The 25573-nt window shown below is 42.3% G+C and overlaps 1 protein-coding gene and 1 non-coding gene across 2 annotated transcripts in view; both read left to right on the plus strand.

Annotated features, from left to right (window-relative positions):
* Positions 1-25573, plus strand: part of LOC134377918 (histone H4) — a 734914-nt gene that overhangs the window by 48569 nt on the left and 660772 nt on the right. The gene's annotated exons all lie outside the window — the stretch shown is intronic.
* On the plus strand, positions 18326-18398 carry TRNAV-AAC (transfer RNA valine (anticodon AAC)). Its single transcript has one exon. It is a non-coding gene; the product is annotated as a tRNA-Val (tRNA).

Here is a 25573-nt window from a genome sequence, read left to right on the forward strand (position 1 = left end):
CTTTCTCTTTTTTCTATTGTTTTTCAATGATTCTAATGAACAATGGATAACCTACAACCCTAGAGCCAGGGGGATGAGTGGTGCAATGGATAGCACTTCTCACTATGGACTGGAAGATTCCAGTTTCGATTCCTGGCCAGCTCTTTTTATTCAAATCTTGTTTAAATTGTTCTAAGTGATACTTAAAACAAATTCTTTCTTTTTTTTTTTTTAAGATGACTGGTAAGGGGATCTTAACCCTTGACTTGGTGGTGTCAGCACCACACTCACCCAGTGAGCTAACCGGCCATCCCTATATGGGATCTGAACCCGTGGCCTTGGTGTTATCAGCACCACACTCTCCCAAGTGAGCCATGGGCCAACCCCGTGAAACAAATTCTAAAGTCTTTCAAATGGCAATTATGGGGAAATGGACCCTTGACTTACTCATTGTTACCCCACAATGCAATCTTGGCAGTTACTTATCTAGGAGTGAAACTTGAAAACATGCTAAAGAATAGCAGCCAGACATAAAAAGTGTCACCTCTCACAGAGTGATGGAGACACAAAAAATTACTCAGAGCTCGTGTATTCAGAGCAGTGAGAAGCCTGAAGGGACTGCACAAAGGGAAAACTCCTTCAAGAAAGGAGAGCCCAGGCACAGCCCTGAGTCAGGTTTTGCTTCAGTTTTATTGTAAAGACAAGAAAGTTACAGAAGAAAAACAGGTGGTTAATCAGTCATAGTGAAAATGTAAACAAACTGGCTACATGACAATCTCCGTTAAAGCAGGTGTAACTTAAAATAGTTCGAGCAATTTACCATCAAAAGGAGTCATAAAACTAAGCTATGTGACATACAAAAAGCAATAATGAGATAATCACCAAAGCACCTAACTCCCCAAGAAACTCAAAGAAACAGCTTAGGGCAAGGTGTGGAAAGTCCACCAAGCACTAACTAGCAGAATATCCTTGAAGGTTTTAGCTCACATACTTTCCCATCATCTAGGTTTAGCTGAACTATGGGCAACTGCCCCTAGAACAATCACTTTTCATTGTGCTTTGGTTCTCTTATCTGCATCAAAGGCTTTATCCCTGTGAAAGTTTTCTAGTCATTTCCAATCTCAGCATTCCTATGTGTTTTCTTAAAGGGTTGGGCTTTGGCCCCCTAAGCTAGAATCTCTGGCCTCCTAAACTACAGGAGTTTGGTCCTTCTACACTACTGGCTAAACTAAAGACTTTGGTCCTTCTAAACTACAGGACTTTGGTCCTTCTAAGCTACAGGCTTTGGCCCTGTGAAATACATGTGTTTTATTTCTATCTCATTAATGTCAATATCCTACACAAAAAGAGCCACATATTGTATGATTCCATTTATATGAAATGTTGAGAATAAGCAAATCTTTAGAGAAAGAATTAGTGGTTGCCAGGGGCTGGAGAAAGGAGTGGGTATGAGTCTGGGGGTAATAAAAACTGTTCTGAAGTTAGATAATGGTGATTGTTGCACAATTCTGTGACTATACTAAAACCACTGAATTGTACACTTTTAAAGGCTGGATTTATGGTATATGAATTACATATTAATTTTTAAAAAGCAAAGAAACATCAAAGAAAATAACAATTGACTGATATTTTCTTGACTAATTTGTCCCCCATTGCAGGGCTCCTTCACTTCAGACTCTCTCTTGTACAGCTTTCTGTTCCTGGGCATCCGTCTTGGAGGAAAGGCAAGGGACATCATCTGGAGAAATACTGAAATACAAGAAAGGCACAGCTGAGGACAAACGAAACCATAGGGTCTCCCTTAGACCCTCAGTTCCACGATCTTGATAAAGGTCCTCCTTGTGCCAGCAAATATGATTCAGCTGCCATCTACCCATCCTGCTCACGACCTCACCAAGAACAGCATGGGAGCTTTACTGAGAAAGACAGAATAAGAAACTGGATTTGAAAGGGATCACAGAGAAAAGTTAAACATACAAGAAGAGGCAAGGGTGTAAGAAAGACAACAGAAGTGGCAGCTTTGGGGCTGTGTCTGATTACACAAATAGCTCTCATTTCTAGGTGTTTCTGAACAGGACTCCTGATGCCTGGGGCAGAATGGAGGAGCTTGAAAGACAATCAAGGTGAAGCCCAGAAAAAGAACATAAACAAGCAAAAGAGCATTTAATTTGTGACATACACGATGTTTATCTTATGAAAGTCTATTGACACTGGACAATGTGGCTGTTAGGGGTGCTGGGAATTAAAAGAATGAACCTGCCATGCACCCAGAACTTTCTATTGGCCTATGAGCAGGTAAAATAAGAGGGAGGGAGAGAATGGTTGTAGAGCTAGAGCTACGGTCTGGAGCTCACAGACTCCTCGAGCCTGTTCACAAACCCTTCACACACAGGTCTATGAGCTAGGTAACTGGCAAAAAGGTCCTTGGAGACTTGGTTGAAGAAAGAACATTAATACCTAGGCAGTCCAAAGAGAAACACAGAAATTAACTGCTATTGGCAAAGTCTAAAGAAAAAAACTGAACAGCTGCCAGCAGAGTAAACATGCTCTATTTTTAGATGCAAGCTCTGCCGGTCACCTCCTGCTTCACAAAGTGAAGAACACATAATAGCAATTTAACTAAAAAGATACATGGGTGCACATGTGCACTAACTCCACCCACACACAACTTGTTTACAAAAAATGTGCTGCTTGACCCCCCCAACCAGGGAGGAGCCCTGAGCTGAGGGAGACTGACTAAATTATCCTATTTTCCCCACAATCCACCCCTTCAGCGTCCCTTGCCATACAATCTATGCATTCAAAAATCTTCCATGATGTTCCCTTAGTGAGGATAAATGACCATTTTATTTATACAACTTATTGTCTGTTCGATACGGCTTAAGGCTTGTCCTGTAGTTCTGTCCTTTAGTCGCACATGTCCAGTTACTTGTCATCATTGGTGTGATTTTCCACGGGAATCTTGTAGTTATACTGATGTGAAGTTTAGTGCACATTCAGTAGATGATCACACCAACATACGTATGTACCCAGTCGACTCTGGTGCAGTGCCTGCAGCCAGAACACTATGCATGAAAAGACAGAAGGGTTATTGGTACCAATAGGAGAAGTTCTCGCCCCTCTGGTAAGATACATGCCAGTTTGCCATCCTGAGAAAGGATGGTTGCAGGAATAGGTATTTTACCTGGTTTGGGGCCCCACAAGTCCATACAAACAGAAGATCAGTAACTCTCTGACTTTGGCAGTGGTCCAACAAGATCCACCTGCCACTGTGTCAGGGGCACTCTCGCATGAGTTATCTGCCCATCAGGGGCACTTGTCTGCTCATCAGGAGTACATCTGCCCATCAGGGGCATTTTTCTCAGGTTTATGTCGCACCTGGCGAGCCATTAACCACCCAGCCTTACAGCTAGTGTCCTGCATTATCCAATGTAGCGACCCAGCTACAGAAAAAGAACTGAGCTCTCTCCAGACATCTTACCTTAGCCAGCGCATCAGCTTCATCACTGCCAACTCAACATGAGGCCTCTGGTCCTCACCTGCCCCCAAAAGACGAGCACCTTGGCCTGCTCCCTAATTAGAATGGAACAGTTCATCCACCTCCTCAGGAACAATCAAAAAAATCTTTTAAATCCACTGAATGTACCTTGATACCTGTTTCTGGACATTTAATAAAATGTTGTTCAGGGCGCAATTGCTGCCACAAGGCAAACAGAACCGCATTTGGTTTCCAGTCAATTTTCTTCCTATCAATCCCTGCTGCAAGCAAGTCAAGCCACATCTGCTTATGGCTAGTCTTGCTTGGTCCCTTTGGGATAAAATCTTGAGCATTTCTTGGGGGTTTGGTCTTAGCCACCTTTCAGACCCCTTTTGCTTTCTTCTATCTTCTAGTTCACCCAAGCTGGCTATCATGGTCGTTACCTCATGTATAGGATGACCAATGTATGTGGCCAGTAATGGCCATCAGTGACCCAAAGGATATTGACGGGGCATTTTGCAGCACTAGGTCTCTCATGCTGCCTGTAAAATTTTCATCATCTGGGACACGAGTGTTCACATTAAACATGGACTGTCCCATCCCCAGCTCTCGAATTATTTGGACTAACTCAGCATACGTTTGCCATTTACTAACAATCTTGGGCAGTTCTCTAGCATTTGCCCACACGGTTTGGGGAGCTGCACTCACCTATTCCATTAAGGCTCTTGTGCATATCTGCGGCTATTCTGCAGCCACTTCCTCAGGGATGGGTGCATGGTGATGGAGGCCAATTTTTCCATCTCCTCACCAGAGCATGCCACACTATCCACCCCTAGGTCCCATAACTGCAACAGCCAAGCAGCCAGGGACTCCCTCTGTTTCTGCCGAAACTGTCTCCCCAAGTCAACTAACTCAACCTGAGTATATGGCACATAGGTGGTAAATTGGTTCACCTGTGGATTGCCCACTGGCTGTCCACCCAGTCCCATAGGCTGCTTGCATTTCACTTTCTGATGCATGACAGGTCATGCCTGGAGGCACACAGTCTCCCCCAACTCACCACTGGGTTCTTCGTCTTCCCTGATGTGAGAAGCTGGAGTGGCCAGTCACTGCACGTCATCCTCCAGGACATCTATGTGCACTTCCAACAAGTCTCCTTTCTTCTTTGAATCTTCCAGTAGCTGCATGTCATCTGCCAATAACTCTGCTTTCCGCTTCAAATCTTGATCAGCTTGGAGCATAGTGAGCAGTAGCCAGGCTCCAGTCAGCAGAAAAGTGGCCACCAGATACCACATGCTCAAGGACAGCCACATTTCCCCCCCCCCCGCCAAAGGGCTTTCCACTTCAGTGCCTGGTCTATGCTGCCTTGCATTACAGTGAGCAGCAACCAGATCCCAGTCAACAGGAAAGTGGCCACAGGGCACAACATGTTCAAAAGTAGCCACATTTCCTGCTTCTCCAAGGGCTTCTTGGCTCCTATACGTGCTCAGAACCTTGCTCCAACTACACCAATTGTAGAGCTAGAGCTAGGGTCTGGAGCTCACAGACCCCTCAAGCCTGTTCATAAACCCTTCACATGGAGGTCTGTGAGCTAGGTAACTGGCAAAAAGGTCCTTGAAGCCTCGGTTGAAGAAAGAATAGTCTTTATTCAGCACACACAACACTATGAGCCAAGCAGTCCACAGAGAAACTCAGATACTCAACTGCTACTGGCAAAGTCCAAAGAAAAACTGAGCAGCTGCCAGCAGAGTAAACATGCTCTATTTTTAGACCTGAGCTTTCTGACGGCCAGCCTGCTTCACAAAGTGAATAACACACAATAGCAACAAACTAAAAGATACATTGGTGTACACGCGCACTAACTCCACTCACACAACTTGTTTACAAAGAATTAAGAATTTGCTGCCCAACCCCCAACCAGACCTGAGCTGAGAGAGCCTGACTAAATTATCCTATTTTCCCCACACAGGGACAGAGCAAGAGACCAGAGAAAACCACTTTCAGTGGTCCAGCACTGGCAGAAGGAAGCGTCAGCTCCTAAAGAAAAGCAGTCTTAAACACGGAGGGATCAGCAACAAATACTATTACATCCAGAAAACAGAAGCTTCACAGCAGCTGGAGAAAATATAAAAGAATAAAAATCTCTACCTTGGGGGAGTGTCAGAAAACCGTATTGGACCTAGACTATTGGAGAATGTTAACTCCTAGGGGAGGGCAGGATAATAATAACATCCCACCTCAGAGACCCAGGATCACAGAGTCTGCCTAAAACTGAGGCTGAACTACAATAGAAAGCTCTTTACCATAGCACCACTAGAGCAGCAAGCCCTAATTACTAAGCAACAGAAGTTTACCACTGGAGAAAAGGCAAGAAACCTTGGAAAGAAACCCTCTCTGAAACATTTACAGAAAAGGCCTAAAGCTGAGTTGAGGGTAGACCAAAAACATTGAAAAAAGTCTCTAACAAATCACACCCCACCCTAAACCCAAGGTAATGCCAGAGAAGTTTGAAATCATTTGTGCACTGAAGGAAATTATGAAAACAATAAAACACAAATACATCTTAACTTCTGCTTAAACTGACTCAATCTCCTCCCCTTCACCCCCAATACACACACTAATTGTTTAGCAGAAGGGGCATACTCATTTTCAGACATAAATACTATTTATCTACTCCACAGTCCTACTTACTATGTCTGGCAATCAATAAAAAATTATGAGACTCTCATAAAAGCAAGAAACAAAGCACTGTTAAGAGAAAAAGCAATCAACCGGTACCCAGTGACTGCCAGAAAAAAGAAAAATGAAAAAGAAACAACAGAATGAGATTTAGATATGCCCAACAGGTTGGAACCATCAGAAAGTGGAGATAAAATACCTGTCATTATTATGCTAAAGTTTCTAATGGAAAAGTTGAACCAGATACATAAACAGATGGGACATTTCAGTATTTTGCTGAAAACTATAAGCATCAAATAAATAGGTGAAAAAGTAAGAAACTCACAGTGACAGAGATAAAGAACGCCTGTGATGGCTCACTAGTAGACTCTATAGAGCTGAGGAAGAATCAGTACACTTGAAGGTAGGTTAATAGAAAGTACCCAAAGCATAAAGAAAAAAAAAAGAGCATTGAAGAGTTATTGCTTAATGTCAAATGGTCTAATATATGTGGAATTGAAATTCCAGAAGAAGAGAGGGAAAAAAGTGTAGAAGAAATTTTTGAAGAGATAATGTTGCAAGTTAACATGAATGACTACAACTTTGTCCCGGTTATAAGAACAACTAAATGCATTTCTACACTCTATAGCACAGTGGTCACAAGCCTGTTCTGTGTTAGCAAGAAAACTACAGACTGCCAGCTCTTTCCTGTGTAGATGAGAAACAGAGTTGCCTCTAAAGCAGACCCCTCCTCAAGTAACCACATTTTCTACCCTTGCACCCAGGTGTGATAGAACCTTACCCAAAAAGCCTTTTTACCTAGTTTTAACTCACAACCACAGTAACCTACTTAACCATCTATTAGAAGACACCCGATTTGGGAAACTCTGCCTAGAGACCGGCGGAAGAGCCAATAAAAATGGCTTAACCTACTTATTCTGGCTCTGTAAACCAGCTTGCTTGCTCTTGCAGAACATCTTGTATGCCAAACAGGATGCGGTTTATGCCTATAAAAATTTTTCTCTAATGAGGCTGGGGGCTGCACTCGACACAGACTGCCTAGGGAGACAGCTGCTGGCCGGCAGGAGAAATAAACCTTCCACAACCCCCAAGTATTTTTGTGTGGTGTCCGCCTTATTGGGAACTGTGCCTCACAACAATAATGGGTGAGTATTTTCACCAAATAATCAGAGAACTCCAAACGGGATAAGTAGGGGGGAAAAACCTATTTGTAGCATATTCAAACTGCTGAAAAACAAAAGAAAAACAGGTAATATTGAAGGCAGCCAAAGAACAAAATACACATTACATACAGCTGAAAATAGATAAAAATTACAGCAGACTTCTCATCAGAAATTAGTTATGCCAGAAGACAATGGAATGACATTTAAAATGCTGAGAGAAGGAAAAAGTGAACAAAAGAAAAAACAAACCGAAAACACTCATTAATTCAGAATTCTCTACCAAGTAGAAAGTTTTTCCAAATGAAAAAGAAACACAAATATTTTCAGACAGACAAAAACTGAAGAATGTATTACTAGCAGAAACAATAGAAAATGCTACAAGAATTTCTTCAGGAAGAAGGAATGTGAAGCCAGAGAGATACAAAGAAATAAATACCCCAGAAATGGTTATGATGAAGGTACATATAAGATATATTTTTCCCAATTTCAATCACTCTAAAAATAATTGACTGCATAAAGCAAAAATAGTAGTGACACATTATACCATTATAGCATACAAGAAAGCAAAATGTATGACAACAATAACACAAAATATGGGAGTATACTGTTGTAAGCTTTTTGTACTATACACAAAGCAGTATAATATCATTTGAAGGTAGACTTTGATTAATTGTAGCTGTATATAGAAAACCCAAGAGAAACCACTAAAAATTGTTTTCAAAGAGATATAAGTGATAAAGCAATGGTGAAAATAAAATTAAATCATGAAACTGCTCATATATTTCAAAGACAGGAAGAAAAAGATAAAAGAAAGAAAAAAGGAACAAAAGGAACACATGGAAAACAATTAACAAGATGGTAGATTCTAATACAAACATGTCAGTAATCACATTAAGTGTAAATTGTCTGAACATACCCATTATATAGAGAGCTTTTTAGATTGGATAAGAAAAATCAATATCCACCTGTATGCTGTTTTTTTTTCTTAGTGTCTGTTCCATACAGATATATACAGTTTTTAAGAAACCAAATTTAAATATAATGACATAGATAGGTAAAATGTAAAAAGGGTATAAATACATATGTCTTGAAAACATTAATCAAAAGAAAGTTGAAGAGACTATATTAATTTTAGAAAAGTAAACTTCAGAACAAGGAATATTACTAGATATAAAGAGGGACAAATACATAATGACATAATGGTCAATTCACTCCAAAAACAGCACAAAACAACAGAACTTCAAATTACACGAAGCAAAAAATTGTTAGAACTGAAAGGAAAAACAGGCAAATCCAGAATTGTAGCTGGAGACTTCAAAACCTCTATCTTAGTAATTGATAGAACAAGCAGACAGAAAGTCAGTAAGGATATAAAAGTCTTTTAAACAACTTGATCTAATTTATATCAATAAAACAATCTACCCAACAACAGCAGAATACATATTCTTTCTTAGTGTACCTGGAACATTCACCAAGATAGACCATATTTTGTGCCATTAAAAACACTCAAGTTTAAAATAATTGGATTAATATAAAGTACATTCTTTGACTATAATGGACTTAAAGTAGAAATTAATAACTAAAAATATCTGGAAAACTCCCAAATATTTGGAAATTACCCAGCAGATGTCTAAATAACTCATGACTCAAAGAGGATGTCAAAAGAAAAATTAGAAAATATTTTGAACTGAATGAAAATAAAATTTATAGAATCAAAAGATTACATTACAAAGGAGAAAATTCTGAAATCAATTATCTAAGCTTCCATTGTAAGATATTAAAAATTACATGCAAATTAAAACTAAAGCCAAAAGAAGGAAATGCTAAAGATAAGAACACAAATCAATGACATTAAAACACAAAAAGAATAGAGAATATCAACAAAAGCAAAAGTTGGTACTGATAGGGAAAGACCCCTCAAAAGACCCTTGCTTCACACCCCTGAGTTTGAAGCAGGCCTTAGCGCAGGAGGAAGTAGCTAAGGAAACTTTTTGTTCACTCAAACAAAAGAACATGCTGAAATTCTGAGAAGTAAAAGTAATGCTTGATTGAACAAGAAAGATAAAAATGACAAGATTGGGGGCTGGTCTTAGCTCAGTTGATTAGAGCGTGGTGTTGATAACAACAAAGTCAAGGGTTCAGATCCCTGTACTGGCCAGCTGCCAGAATAAATAAATAAATAAATAAATAAATAAGCTTAAGTTTAATGAAGTAGTAAATGATAGCCCTATTTAAAGGTCACAAAATGTTTGTTCCTTGGAAAATGGTATGTGATAACATCTCTGTCGCAAGTCCTAAGTTTGCTTTGCAGATGAAGCAAAACTACCAGAAACCACAACCCTGCTGAAACATACAGCCAGATCTGAGGAAGCCAAGAAGACACTTCTCAAGATGGCAGAAATAATTCTACTGTCTTCACTGAGAGCCAATTATATCACCACATGGCTCCTGAGACCCCTAATCGTAATTTTTGCCCTATAAATGCTTGTGATTTTAAACCATCAGGAGTTCAGGATTTGAAAGCACCAACTTCCTAGTCTCCTTTACTGATGCCTTTCAATTAAAGCCTAAGTTTTACTACTGCAAATCCTGGTGTGTGGTGTGTGACTTAATTGTCACAGTTGTGTGCCAGGCAAGCAACCCTTCTGGGATTGGTAACAGTACTTTGAGAAGTTCAATTATACTGATAAACAACTACATGGACTGATCAAGAAAAAAGAGAGAAAACACAAATTATCAATATTAGGAATGAAAGACTGGATGTTATTACACATCAAAAAGAAATATTACAAACAATCTTATCACCACAAGTTTGACAACTTTGATGAAATGGAAAAGATCTTTGAAATGTACGTACTACCAAAGCTCAGTTAAGAACAAATAGACAATCTGAATACTTCTGTATCTATTATGGGAATTGAATCCATTGTAGAGAAACGAAACAAAATCCTTCTCAACATGGAAACTCCAGGCATGGGTGGCTTCACTGGCAAATTCTGTAAAATATTTAAGTGATAAGTAATACCAATTATAGACAAACTCTTTTAGAACATTGAAGAGGAGGAAACATTTCTCAATTCATTTTATGAGTATGAGGCCAGCACTACCCCGATACTAAAACCAGACAAAGACATTACAAGAAAACAATGCTAAGACCAATATTCTTTATAAACATAGACACAAAAGATATTAGTAGATCAAATTCAGAAAATATAAATGGATAATTTCTCATGGCCAAGTGGGGTTTATTCCAGAAATGCATACCAGGTTCGTCATTCAAAACTGAATCAATGTAATTCACCATACTAAAGGCTGAATAAGGAGAACAAAAGAAAACAAAAACAAAAACAAACAGAAAGAAAACAACAACAAAAAGACATGTGATCATCTCAACATTTGTGGAAAAACATTTGACAGCATTCAAATCCATTTATGATAACACTTTTAATAAATTGGGAATAGAGTGCAACTTCCTCAGCTTCGTAAAGAGCATCTACAAAAAGCTTAACACCATACTTAATGGTGAAAAACTGAATGATTTCCCAAGATAAGATATCTGACAAGAATGTCTGCTTTTACCACACCTATTTAACATTACTGTAGAAATCCTATCCAGTGTAATAACACAAGACAAATATATAAATGCATATAGATTAGATTGTAAAAGAAGTAATAAAACTCTAATCACAGACAATATGATTGTCTACATAGAAAATTCAAACGAATCTAAGAATAATACAATATAATAATCTAATCTAAAAATATAATAATCTAAAATAGAGTAATAAAAAATTTAGTAAGATTTCAGAAAAAAGGTAAATAAATAAAAATTAATTGTATTTGTACATATAACAAATAAACAGAAATAAAAATTTAAAGACAATACATTCACAATAGCATGAAATAAATGCAATACTTCGACATTAATCTAACTAAATATTTGCATATGTGTTCTGAATACAGAAATCACTCAGGAAATAAATCAAAGAAGACCTAAATATGGAGAAATGTACCATGTTCATGGATTAAAAATCTTAATATTGTTAAAATGTCAGTTCTTCCCCATATTGATCTGTAGATTTAATGCCATCCAAAGCAAAAATCCCAGCAGGATTTTTTTTTTTTTTTTTTTTTTTTGTAAAAATAGGTACATTTATTCTAAAATTTGTATGTGAAAGCAAAAGAACAAAAATGACCATTTTTTTTAAAAGAAATAAAACAAAGTTAGGTGACTCATACATGCTAAGTGATTTCAAGACTCAACAGAAATCCACAATAAAACAAGACAATGTAATATTGAAAAAAATATAGATACATAGATCAATACAACAGAAGGAGGAGAGTCCAGTCATAGATCCTCACATATATGGCCAATTGATTTTTGACAAAGTTGAAAAGGCAACTCAATGTAAAAAGAAAGATCTTTTCAACAAGTGGCAGTGGAACAATCAGATATCCACATGCAAAAAAAGAAATGACAGAAAGGACCTCAACCCATATCTTGCACCTCTTACTAAAACTGACTCAAAATGGATCATTGATTTAAGTGTAAAACCTACAATAATACAACTTGTAGAAAACATAGATGGAAAAAGTCTTTGTGACATTGAATGAGTACTTCCCTCCCCTCAAAATTGATAAATTAGGCCTTATCCAAATGAAAAAGTTCTTCTCTAGAAAAGTCATTACTGAGAAAATGAAAAGACAAGTTACACAATCAGAAAAAATATTTGCGAAACACATATCTGGTCATTGTGGTGTGTCCAGAATATATAAAAACTCTTAAAACTCAATAATAAGCAAACAAACCAATTAAAAATGGGCAAATATTTGAGCACGCACTTTACCAAAGAATATATATGGGTAACAAATAAACACATGAAAAGATACTTTTCATCTTTTTGTAGGGAAATGCGAATTAAAACCACAGTAAGATACTAATACATATCCTTTCTAGGCTAAAAATTCATAAGATAATTGAAAACAGTGAGTATTGGTGAGTATGCAGGGAAACAAACTCTGATACATCCCTGGTAGGAATTTAAAATGGTTTGACTGCTTTACAATTTAGCAGTTTCTCATGAAGCTTGTAATGCGAAAATGATAACCACTACATTAAGGAAAGCCTAATATAACTGTGGGGAAGGACAGAAGCAGATCCGAAAAACAGTAGGAGCCAAACAAAACCTGGTTGCCGTCATCAGGTCCAAGGACAGTCTCCGATTAAATATATATAGACAATTCGATTAAATATGTCTTCTTTTATGAAAGTATAACCATACCAAGAAGCATTTCCATTTATTTCTCTTTTTTCAGAATTTGTTTAGATTGGCCAACTGTCACCTGCTCATTGAAATAAATTGAAAAACATTATCTGCTTATTGACGCTGTCCTAAAATTTCTTGGCTGAACACTTACTTCCGCTCTGAAAGATGATTTACCTCTGACAGTCTCCCTGGCTCCTGAGGTGATCCCGCCAACTTGAGTCTGCTCTATGTAAGGAACGTGGAGAACCTTAACCTTAGCGAAGAGTTGGGCTTCTCTGAGCCCCGCTCTCCGGAAACAAGGAGAGGCAGTGGAGGTGGGATTCACTTTCTTCTGTCTGTCTCGGTGCTGAAGAGAACCTAAGAGCCAATGGTTTCACAATTTCCTTTCTCTTGGAGCTGAACTGCCTGCAGAATTCAAGTTTCTTTAGGAAGAACGTCGATTTAGCTTTCTCGCCCTCCCATTCCTACAGCCTAAAAGGACCGTAGCGATTTATTCAAGTATCTACTTAATATTGCTCACAAAGGCACTGTCTCCACGCTTGAAGATAAAAATGCACGGTGGCTTTTGTGCAGAAGGGCAGAACATTGCATAATATTTTGGGGTGTTTAGACTGGAGTGTGGGAATTGTTAAATTAAATTACCTTTAGTGCAAAACACCCTCATTTTGTTTTAATACATTAACTCTGTTTCGGTTTTTGGTTTTTGTCGGCTGGCCTATTCGGGGATCTGAACCAATGACCTTGATGTTATTAGGATGTGCTGTAACCAACTCAGGCAAGCGGCCAGCCCTCATACTTACATTTCGAACGAGTCATACCCGGTAAAAACTCAACCCTACCAGGAGCGGGGCTCGAACCCACATGGTACACGTTCCCGGGATCTTGAGTCTAAGGCTTTTAAATCCAACGCCTTAACCGCTCGGCCATAGCCCTCATCCTTTCTTTCTACTGTGGCAGATTCTGAGTAAATTTATATCCGTGAAACCTGGGATCAACTTTAAAAAGAGTGAGGAAAGAACTCTCTGTAATGCTGCTTGGAAAGAAGCTAAAGAAAAAAGTTTATTTTCAACTAGTATTTAATCATTAATTTGTGCCACGCATTACACTGGCTGTTAGGGGGAAACGAACCATCCCTAATCTCGCGGACTTGCATTGAAATAAGGAAAATGGGGGCGGGGTTGACGGTCGTGGTGTGGGGGAGGGGACGGGCAAGCACAGGACGCTACGGGAATACTCGCTTTTCCAAACCCGACTCACTTTGTCACCGCTTGCTCTCAAGAGAAGGCATTTCTTTTAACGGATCTGTGAAGAAAAACCAAAACGCGAAAAGGGAACGGAGCAGTAAAGGTGGGGAGAAAGCAGCCGCATGAACCGTGTCTCAAAATTGCACCCTTGGTGGAGTCTACACTTTTTACTCTTCATCTGAGAGCACTATTTTCCTTGCTGAATCCAAGCCCCCATTCCAAACCCATTGAATCTAATTGTCCAGGTAAGGGAGCCAGGTCTGAAACCGAAGTGTAGTTACATCTAGACAAGCTCTCCCAGAAATTTGGAAAACCATAGTGCACACATAGGAAGTTTGAAAACGTGACGTTGATTTTTAATAAGGAAGTGTTTTAACCAAGAGTTCTAACTGCTCTCAAATGAAACATCTTTTCTGAGTATCTACTATGTGCTGGGCATTGAGCCAGATGCACATAATCTACCAATTTTGTAGGATAATGGTATGGGACGGTGGGTTAAGAACTCATTAAAGTAGGTCCCAGATGGGTATTTGGGAGATTGTGTTGAAAGTCTGTGAAGACTTCTGCAACCATACATGAAATTACATCTTGGAGTAGAGTTTGGAATAGATTAATTTATAAACATCATAAAACATCTATTAAAAGCCATAAAAATAACTAAATAAATAAATGCCCTTCTGTTATATGGATTACCAGGAGAAACAACTACTATATGAGAGGATTGTATCAGCTGTACCACACGAGCATAGAAGCCCAAGGATAACTTTCCCAGACTTAAAACCGTCCATGCAGAAAGAGTCCAGCTCTTGTTGGGAATTCACCAAGCTTGCTAGGTTCACAAGCATATATTCCCCAGTTCCTGATAAAGCTATGAGAAAGGAATGCATCATTTAGTTCATTGGTGCATCCAGCTCCGGGTTCTATCTCTGGTCTTCTAGATATTCTGTGCCAGCAAGTAAAGAGATGATCTGGGAGATTCTTGTCTTTGCGTGTAGAAGGAAATGCAGGTTTGTCAGTGCTGGGATCAGAGCTGGGTTGGGCAGATTGAGTGGTTGCAGGAAAGAACATAGAGAAAGGAATCCTTCATACACTGACATACATGGGAGGTTTTGTATTTTTCTATTATTATGATTCTTAACATACACTGTACATTAGAATCATCTGTGGATTTTATAAGATATAATTATCTAGAGAATTTAAACATCTATATGTGACAGATAAAAAATTGAGTTTTAACACCAAGGTCAAGTGTTCAAATCCCTGTACCAGCCAGCCACAAAAAGAAAAAAAAAAGAAAGAAAGAAAATTAATACATACATAGAAAAATATCTTGATGACCTAGGGGACAGAGAAGAACTTAAAGAAAGAAAAACTTTAAGAGCAAACACAGTAAAGCAAAACACTAGAATAGTTTGCTTCATCTACATCAAAGATGTTTAATGAAGGCCACAGTGGAAAAGTAAATAGGAACAAGAAAAGTAGGAGATATTTAAAATGTTTAAAAATAACAAGAACTTAATCTACATTTTAATCTACATTATATAGTCAGAAACTATGAAAATCAGCAAGATCAGATAGCAAGCTCAATAGAAAATGGTTAAAAACGAGGGACAGGATGTGTTGATAACACCGAGGTCAAGGGTTCCAATCCCTAAACTGGCAAGCCACCAAAAAAAAGGAAAAAAAAAAAAAAAATAGGGACAGGATACTCATCAAACCCAGAATAGAGAAGAAGAATCTGAAAAGACTAACAAAGATTTTAAACATTTAACATTATTAGTAATTTATAAAATGCAGAATAAAATGACATTAATTAGATTGGAAAAATTAGAAAGCTGTATGTGTCAATTATTGTAGAAATAGGGATATAATAGCCCTCATATCCTGCTGGTAGAAGTTTATACTAATGCAGCCATTCTGGAGAGAATTCTAATACCTTCTACTCAAATTAAGATTATTCACACCCAATGATTCAGATATTCTGCTCCTAGGTGTATATGTTCCTCCCAATATCACAAAGGTACAGATTACATCAAACATGGATGTTAATTTTGCAGCATTATTTTTAGTCTTCCAAAATCAGATTCAATGTTGATGCCATTATTGGACATTAGATAGGTAAGGTGTAGTAAATGCATAATACTGAATATTATACAACTATAAGATGTCATAGAGTAGATGTACATGTAACAGCAAGTGTAAGCATTAAAAAAATGTGTTTTTTTAAAAAGATACTTAACACCATAAGCTTTTCCCCCCCTCTTTTAATACTAATCATTCTGCTGTCTGGCTTTCAAAATCTTGCTGCTCTCCACTCATCTTTTTGTCCTCGTGTATTTATGCCTTTAAACACATCTAATTTTCTGTATAGTGTAGTTTGGAATACAGAGAAAGCAAATGCTGTGTTTAATTTGCCGTCATTGCAATTAGATCTATCTCTGACTTATTATGATTTTCCAACACTGTGAAACCCTGAGGATTAGTAAAATAGAGGGTAATGATAGGGAATCATCATTTATATTGGGATTAAAATACCAAAGAGGCTAGGAAATATTTTTTTATGTCAAATTTCCCTGTCTCTCATTTCACTAATGACCATTTCAATCTAGTGAGGTTAAAATGAAGGAACAGATGTCACATCCAGGACATAATCAGAACCTTGTTTGCAAGCTGCTTGCTATTTCTGACCACTGTCTCTAATTTCTAACAAATGCTGGCTCAGTTTCCACTATTCTCCCTCCCCTACTGCTCCAACTTTTCAGAATATAGAGCTAAAGGACAGGAACTACATGATCTCCCCTAGAAAGGCACAAATGAGATTGTCTTCTATTCCTGAGCATTAATTTTGCTCCGTGGTACTGGACTCAAGGCCTACTCGGGCCATCTGAAATCCTGGTCTCTGCTTTGTTGGCTGACGCTGGCAGAGTCCCACATTTCCACAGCTTCTACAATAGTTCCAGAAATCAGCTGTTAATTCTGTGTTCCAGGAGAATGTTTGGCAATTATAGGCACTCAGGTTTTGTTGAAAATGCGTTTAGGGGGCCTGCTATAGCCAGAAAAAATTAGGGACCATCAGCCAGACCCCAGAACTCTGTAGTTCACTGGAGTAGGCAGCCAGATGGGAAAAACAGTAAAACAACTCCTTGGTTTCTTTACTATGTAATAAAAAACCAGGACAAAGGGATCAGTGCTTGGTTTATTTTGGATCTCCTGCAGAGCAAAACTAGGAACTTCTGTATGTAACACACAAGTGACAACCACTACACTAAAACATAATACCACTGCTGAGAACAAGTACAAATGATAGAAATAGCAGAAGACAACAAATTGGTTATAATTAACAGATCCAAGGACAGTCTCATCACAAACTCAGGTAAAGCAGGGTATTTTAACTGCTAAGTAATCTTATACACATCTCACTTGAAACAAGTTTGAAAGGCCCATCAGTTAGACTGCACTGGAAAAAAGTGAGTTTAGATGTCCAAAAGTGAATTCTTGAATTTTACCTGGCTCTTGTTTATTCACTCATTCATTCGTGAAATATTAATTGAGTCCCCATTATAAACCAAAGCCTGTTAAGTAGGTAGAAATAAAGCAATGAACACAACAGACAAAATATCCTTTTCCTTATGAAACTTATGTCTTTAGTTCCAAGCAAATAGTTGTCACTAATTAAATATGCCTTTCTTTGATAAAATTTTCACCATACTAAGTAGAACTATTTAACAACTTCTTTTCTTCAGGATCAGTAAAATTTGGTCCTCTGAATATTTTTCACTATGCTAAGTATGAGATAATTATGAAGAAGTTGCCAATGTATACATGAAATAGTAAAAAATACATAGTGTGAGAAGCATATATCCATGGATATATGTGTGTACATATACATATATATTTATTACCAATGAGCATGAGTATATAGATACTCACTCATTAGTAACTAGTCCTAATGAATAAAGTTTTGCCTTTATTTTGAACTTTCCCAAACACAGCTAGGCTATTTATTTCATTATACACTTTTACACAAACACTGCCTCTGTCCTTTGTTTCAAACCTCAAGAAAATGTCTCATTAGGAGTGTTAACTGGGAATTTGAATGAATCACACTACCAAGGTCCTGACAGGATGTAAGAATGAAAAACATAACAAAACAAAACTCAACCCGATGTGCTCCCTAATTTTTAGTCATCAAGAGATGAAGATCAGAGCGTCTTACTCAAGCAGTGAAATGAGCATGGAACATATCAAAAAATTTCTTGAAATAAAATTTCTCAGGAGCCTGCCTAAAATTTCCCTGCCTGATGCTTGTGAAATTGGGGCTCCAGGAGTAGCATTTACTTGGCTCTGAGTTTCCAGGTTTTGAAATCATTGATTCTAAAAGTCGGAAACTGGGGGGGGGGGGGGGGGGGGGGGGGGCGGATTTTGCCCTGGCCAAAAAATAAAAGTCCAAAGGAAAGGAAAAATTTAAGATTCATTTTAAATAATACAAAAAATACAAGAACAAGCAAGGAGTTCGTTTCCGTAGTGTAGTGGTTATCACATTCGCCTAACACGCGAAAGGTCCCCGGTTCGAAACCGGGCGGAAACAACAAGCGCCAATTTTTTCGTAAATCCTGTTCCACAAATTTTTCTCTTGAATCTGGTCGTATTGAAAGACTCCCGCAGTGGGTAGTCAGTCAGTTCAGGGAGACCCTCCCAAGGAACAGCGAGACCACGGCTTCGGATGCAAAAACAAGAGGTTTATTGAACACACAGGTACCCGGGCGACTCAGTCTTTCGAAAGACTGGCGCGCCGAGTAGAGCTCCTGGGTCCTTTTTATAGCAAAAAGCGCGGGTACAGAAGCGAGAAGCAAGGTAATTGGTTAGTTTAAATCAAGCCAGGGGTGAACTTCGGTCAAGTGGGAGTCCTTGAAACAGCTGAGGGGCACTCTTGAAACTTTAACTGACTTGTCTATTTCTGGGAACTATCCGCCCTTTGCCTCGGGCCGGGGCCCAGGTGCATAACCACAGATATCCTGTTTGACTCTGTTCCCCTTGTTTCTTAACTTGACTTTTTGGCTGTATTTTCCCTATACCCTTGTAAAAAGCACTTCCTTCATTCCCCCATTTCTCTTGTGGATCGCTCTAATCTTAGAGCGGAATTAAAAGTTATCTTCGCCATTTAAGGTTTGGTATTTTTGCCTAAGGACCAGAATCTTAACTGCACTTACCCTATCATTGATGAATTGGACTAGTCTATTGATGACGTAGGGCCCAAGGGTGAACAACAGAAGGAGGAGTAATAGGGGCCCGGCGATGGTTGACAGTAGGGTGGTCAACCAAGGGGAGTTATTTGATCTGGTTATAAGCATTTTCATAGTTTGAGTCAGGAGGCCTGACTCTTTTAGAGGCCGGTGCATCAATTTCTGGAATATCCCAAGCCTCGAGACCCGCCGCCAGGGCACATATATCAGGGGTAAGGGAGGGCCACCAAGTCCAAAGGGGGTGGACTTCTGTCTTGAACCAGACAACCTTTCCAGTTTGGGACAGTACCTGCCAGGTGAGGGTGTTGGGCTGGTTAGGGTTATTACTTGGTAGGCTTGCTCCGCCGCCGCCGAATGCGCAACTTAAGAGGATTATCAGTCCTCTCCAGCTCCCAGGATTCATCTGGTACGGAGGGTGGCGCAGGCTTGAGGTGAGAAGCATGTACCCAGGCTGCAATGCCGTCTACTTTTACCGCTGTTGGTGTGGTCAGTAGCACCAGGTACGGGCCTTTCCACCGAGGCTCAAGGCTGCCGGTCCGATGGCGCCTAACAAGCACTTGGTCTCCGACCTGGAACGGATGAGGGATGGCCACGGCACCTGGCTCGTATACCTCCTTGATCTGGTCCCAGATCTGGGTTTTTACAACTTCTAAAGCCTTTAAGTGAGTAAATAAGACAGGAAGAAAGTTATCATCGGGACCCAGTGTTCCTCCCAACTCAAGTATGGGGGGGGGTCCCCCGTGGAGGATTTCATAAGGGGTCAGACCAAGCTGGCCAGGGGTATTCCTGGCTCTGAACAGCGCTAAGGGAAGGAGGGCCACCCAGTCTTTTCCACCGGTCTCTAAGGCCAATTTAGTTAAGGTCTCTTTGATGGTTCTATTCATTCTCTCTACTTGACCTGAGCTCTGGGGCCTATACGCACAATGTAATTTCCAATTTATTCCCAGTTGTGTGGCCAGTCCCTGGCTTACCTGAGCAACAAAGGCTGGGCCATTATCTGACCCGATCACCTTAGGGATCCCGAAACGGGGCAGGATTTCTTCTAGTATCTTTTTACATACAGTCAGGGCCGTTTCAGTTTTGGTAGGGAAAGCTTCTACCCATCCAGAGAAAGTATCTACAAATACTAGCAGATACTTGTTTCTATACCGGCCAGGCTTTACCTCTGTAAAGTCTACTTCCCAGTATACGCCGGGTCGATCTCCCCGTTGTCTTTTTCCGGTCTCTCGGTAGGTGGTAGCCGCATTAGTCATGGCGCAAGCCGGACACCGATTGGCGACTTCTTGAACAGTGGACCGGAGGTTCGGGATGGAGAGGCTGGTGCGGCTTGCCAGTTGAAGGAGCTTTTCTGGTCCTAAGTGTGTTAGCTGGTGTAACCGCTGAATGAATTCCTTTCCCTGGTCAGGAGTGAGCTCTCCTGGCCTGGTCTTAGCTTGAGCAGGCTCGATTGGCTCTTGAAGCTTTATAGTTTCTGCTAGCACCCTGACCGACAGGGCGGCTTGTTTTGCAGCCTCGTCGGCCCTCCGGTTCCCGGCCGCCACAGGGTTATTTCCTCTCTGGTGGCCCGGGCAGTGGATAATGGCGACCTGCTGTCCGTGTAGATGTTGATGTTTTTTCCTTCGGCTAGGCGTAATGCCTGCGTCAAGGCGATTAGCTCGGCCTTCTGGGCTGATGTCCCTTCTGGCAGGCTGCTTGCCCATACCGTCCGTTTGCCATCTACGATGGCGGCCCCTGCTCTCCGCTTACCTTCCACAATGAAGCTGCTACCGTCTGTATACCAGGCAGGCACTCCGGGCAATGGCTGGTCCTTCAGGTCCCGTCGAGTCCCAGCTTCTTCAGCAAGGATTTCTGAGCATTGGTGTACTGGGGTGGATTCTGACTCGACTGGTAGTAGGGTAGCTGGGTTCAGGACAGCAGGGGGCGCGAAAGATATCCTTTCGTTTAGCAGCAAACTCTGGTAATGAGTCATTCTGGCATTGGTCATCCACCGATTGGGGGGCTGCCGCACAATACTTTCGAGGCTGTGGGAAGCAATCACAGTCACATTTTGCCCCAAGGTTAACTTATCAGCGTCTTTGAGGAGGAGTGCCACTGCAGCAACCGCTTTTAGGCAGGTTGGCCACCCACTGGCCACTGGATCCAGTTTTTTTGATAGATAAGCTACTGGCCGTCGCCATGGTCCTAGGGTCTGAGTAAGCACTCCTCGGGCCACACCGGCTCTTTCATCTACGTATAGAGTAAACGGTTTGGTGAGGTCTGGGAGAGCCAAGGCGGGGGCAGACAGCAAGGCTTTTTTTATGTGGTCAAAAGCCTTTTGATGCTCCTCAGTCCAGGTAAAAGGAATGTTTTCCCTTGTCAGGGGGTACAAGGGTGCAGCCAGGGAAGCAAACCCAGGAATCCAGAGCCTGCAGAATCCGGCAGTACCCAGAAATTCGCGGACCTGCCTGGGGGTTGTGGGAGTGGGGATCTTCATAACTGTAGCTTTCCGGGCCGCGGTCAGCCATCTTTTTCCCTCTTTGAGCAGGTACCCCAAATAGGTGACCTCCTTCTGGCATAACTGGGCCTTTTTAGCTGATACCCGGTACCCCAACTTACTCAGTTCCTGCAAGAGCTTCTGTGTCCCTTTTTTGCAGCCTTCATATGTGGGAGCCGCCACCAGGAGGTCGTCCACATATTGGAGTAATGTGACCTGGGGGTTGAGAGCCCTAAAAGGAGCTAAATCTCGGTGGAGGGCCTCGTCGAAGAGAGTGGGAGAGTTTTTGAACCCCTGTGGCAGCCGTGTCCAGGTCAGCTGACCTGTGTTACCTTTTTCTGGGTCTCTCCACTCGAACGCGAACAGTGGCTGGCTGTTGGGGTGTAGTCTGAGGCAAAAAAAGGCATCCTTGAGATCCAAGACTGAGTACCAAGTGTGACTAGGCGGAAGGGAACTCAGGAGGCTGTATGGGTTTGGGACTGAGGGATGAATGTCTTGCACCCTTTTGTTAATTTCTCTCAAGTCTTGGACTGGCCGATAGTCATTGGTCCCTGGCTTTTTTACTGGTAGCAGAGGGGTGTTCCAGGGCGACTGGCAGGGCACTAAGACCCCTAGGTCTAAGAACCTTTGGATGTGGGGTCTGATGCCTTCCCGGGCTTCTTTAGTCATTGGATACTGTCGGACGGCCACCGGTGAGGCACCCGATTTCAGCTCTACTACTACTGGTGGGACGTTATTGGCCAGTCCCATACCTGTCTTTTCTGCCCATACGGTGGGAAAAAGTTGGAGCCAGGATGGGTCGATGGAGGGAGAGGCCGGCTTTTCATACAGCCGGTATTCTTCTTCTAGGTTTAGGACCAGGCACATGGTAGAGTGATCTCCCCATGTTACTTGTGGGCCCTCTGTAGAAAACTGGATTTGAGCTTTTAGTTTGGTTAGGAGGTCCCTGCCCAACAGAGGAGCGGGGCACTCGGGTATGACCAGAAAGGAGTGGGTTACTTGTTTATATCCAACTTTTAAAAGTCTCTTTGTGGTCCAGGGGTAGACGTTGCTTCCTGTCGCTCCTTCTACAACTGTCCGTCTAGGCTCTATTTCTCCCATGGGTTGGGTCAATACCGAATGTTCAGCCCCGGTATCGACCAGGAACTCAATGGGGGTCCCCTCCACAGTCAGTGTTACCCTAGGTTCGGGGAGGGGGTCCGAACCCCGACTCCCCTAGTCATCTAGGGATAGAACCTTGGCTTCTCTGATGTTCTTTTTCCGGGGACATTCTCTTGCCCAGTGACCCTTCTCTTTACAGTACGCGCATTGGTCTTTGTCTAGAGGGGGTCTTCCATCCCTAGGTGTTTTCTTTGCCCGGTTGCTCAGGTTCCCTGTCTGCCTATCTCTAGACCCTCTTTCACCTACCACTGCGGCCAAAATCCTAGTCAAGTTTTTTTCTTGGCGCCTATCGCGCCGTCTCTCTCTCTCTTCTGTCTCTCTTTTTTCTCTTTCTTGTTTTTCCTCTTCTGTCTCTCTCTTGTGGTACACCTTTTCTGCCTCTCTCACTAAATCTTGTAAGGAATAATCTTGGAGCCCCTCTAGCCTCTGCAACTTTTTCTTGATATCTGGGGCTGCCTGTCCGATGAAGGCCATTGCAACCGCAGCCTGCTGCCCCTCAGAAGAGGGTTCAAACGGAGTGTACCTTCTATAGGCCTCCATTAGGCGTTCCAAGAAAACCGAGGGGGGTTCTACTGGTCCCTGCAAGACCTCTCTTACCTTAGCCAAATTGGTGGGGCGCCGGGCTGCCCCTTTGAGACCTGCCACTAGAGTCCGGCGGTAGACCAGAAGACGCTCCCTACCTTCGGCCGTGTTGTAATCCCATTGAGGTCGATTGAGGGGGAAGGCCTCATTAATGAGGTTCTCGAGTTGTGTAGGGGCCCCGTTGTCCCCGAGAACGTTCTTGCGGGCCTCCAGAAGAATCCTTTCTCGCTCTTCAGTGGTGAAGAGGATCTGGAGTAGCTGTTGGCAATCGTCCCAAGTGGGCTGGTGAGAGAACATAAGGGACTCAAGAAGTCCCGTGAGTCCTGCTGGTTTTTCAGAAAAAGACGGGTGGTTAGACTTCCAATTGTAAAGATCTGCTGAGGAAAAAGGCCAATACTGTAGAGGGACCAAGCCATTAGGCTCAGCTGGGGGCCCTATGGCTCGGAGGGGCAAAGCTACGGTGGAGTCAGGACCGGAGCCGTCTCTCGGACTGCGAGGTTGGCGGCTCCTAGTCCCCGCAGCCGGTCCCTCAGGGCTAGGATCACCGGGCGCTCGGCCTGGTGCCGATCTGTTTCCCTGAGGGGCCAGAGGGGGCAGCGGAGCCGCCGGGTAAGGTGGGGTTTCAGAGAGAGAAAATAGGTCATCTGGTGTCGGGAGGACGGGGGGTTGGGGAGGGGCGGAAGGCTTCCTTGTAGGTGGCCTTTGAGTATTTTCTGATCCCGAAACAACAGCGACTTTGCTGGAGGGTGGCACCCAGGGAGGGGGATTCTGGGCGAGGTCTTGCCATACCACGACACAGGCAACCTGGTCCGGGTGTCCTCCGGTCTCCTGAAAAACAATCTTTTTAACTGCAAAAATGACAGTAAGATCAAAGGTTCCCTCTGGCGGCCAACCTACGCCGAATGTGGGCCACTCAGACGAACAGAAAGTCTGCCATTTTCCTTTTTTGATCTCCATGGACAGATTGTGAGCCCTGGCTTTGACATCTTTCCAATGATCTAGAGTAAGGGAGAGGGGCGTAAGGGCACTTTGCCCCATCTCGAAAATTTCCAATAGGGGAACGACGACGCAAAGACCTATCACAACTAAGACAAAAAGAAACCAGAAACGGCGACGAGACCGAGTGCCGTAGAAATAGAAGAAAGAGTCCGATGGCAGAGCGCGCCTCCCGAGACGCGGTGAGACCAAAACACAATAATCCTCTGCCAAGGGGTCCACCAGGCGTCCCTGGTCCTCCCCTGATCCTGGGACGTCTCCCAGGATTGCCGGGTGGCGAGCCCCCGAACACGTCTGTTCGCTACCCGCACTTCGCTCCCAGAGCGACTAACCCGGAACAAACTGAAACCAAAATGCGCGCGCTCAGAAAAGACAGTCGAAATCACTGAGTCAGACACAGAGACGAGACACAGAAACGAGACACAGAACGACTGCTGGCCAGCTTACCTCCCGTTGGTGGGTCGGTGGTCCCTGGGTGGGGGTCTCCGATCCCGGACGAGCCCCCAAATGAAAGACTCCCGCAGTGGGTAGTCAGTCAGTTCAGGGAGACCCTCCCAAGGAACAGCGAGACCACGGCTTCGGATGCAAAAACAAGAGGTTTATTGAACACACAGGTACCCGGGCGACTCAGTCTTTCGAAAGACTGGCGCGCCGAGTAGAGCTCCTGGGTCCTTTTTATAGCAAAAAGCGCGGGTACAGAAGCGAGAAGCAAGGTAATTGGTTAGTTTAAATCAAGCCAGGGGTGAACTTCGGTCAAGTGGGAGTCCTTGAAACAGCTGAGGGGCACTCTTGAAACTTTAACTGACTTGTCTATTTCTGGGAACTATCCGCCCTTTGCCTCGGGCCGGGGCCCAGGTGCATAACCACAGATATCCTGTTTGACTCTGTTCCCCTTGTTTCTTAACTTGACTTTTTGGCTGTATTTTCCCTATACCCTTGTAAAAAGCACTTCCTTCAGTATTTGTCTGAATCTGCTTATATTTCAACCAAGTCTCAAACTTTCGTTCTTGCTTTGCAGCACTGAACTTTCAATTCAAAGAATAACAGGAGCAGAGCTGGAGTTGGCTTCCTCACGCCGCCCTCCCTCGTGTTCACGTGGTGTCCCTTTCGCTGAGTTTCGGGCAGATGCTGTTGGCGGTTCATAGAAAGCCCGGTGCCCGGTTGTTCAGGGCAGGATCCGCGTGAACAGCCCTGAGGCAAGGGTGTGGTTGGTGTTTGCAAGGAGGCTCAGTTACAACTGTAACTCAGCAGAATGAACAAAGCGGAGAGGAGCAAGAGTAGACAAACCGGTAACAGGATGGCAGACCA

Source organism: Cynocephalus volans, chromosome 5, assembly GCF_027409185.1.
Source record: "Cynocephalus volans isolate mCynVol1 chromosome 5, mCynVol1.pri, whole genome shotgun sequence".
Taxonomy (NCBI): domain Eukaryota; kingdom Metazoa; phylum Chordata; class Mammalia; order Dermoptera; family Cynocephalidae; genus Cynocephalus; species Cynocephalus volans.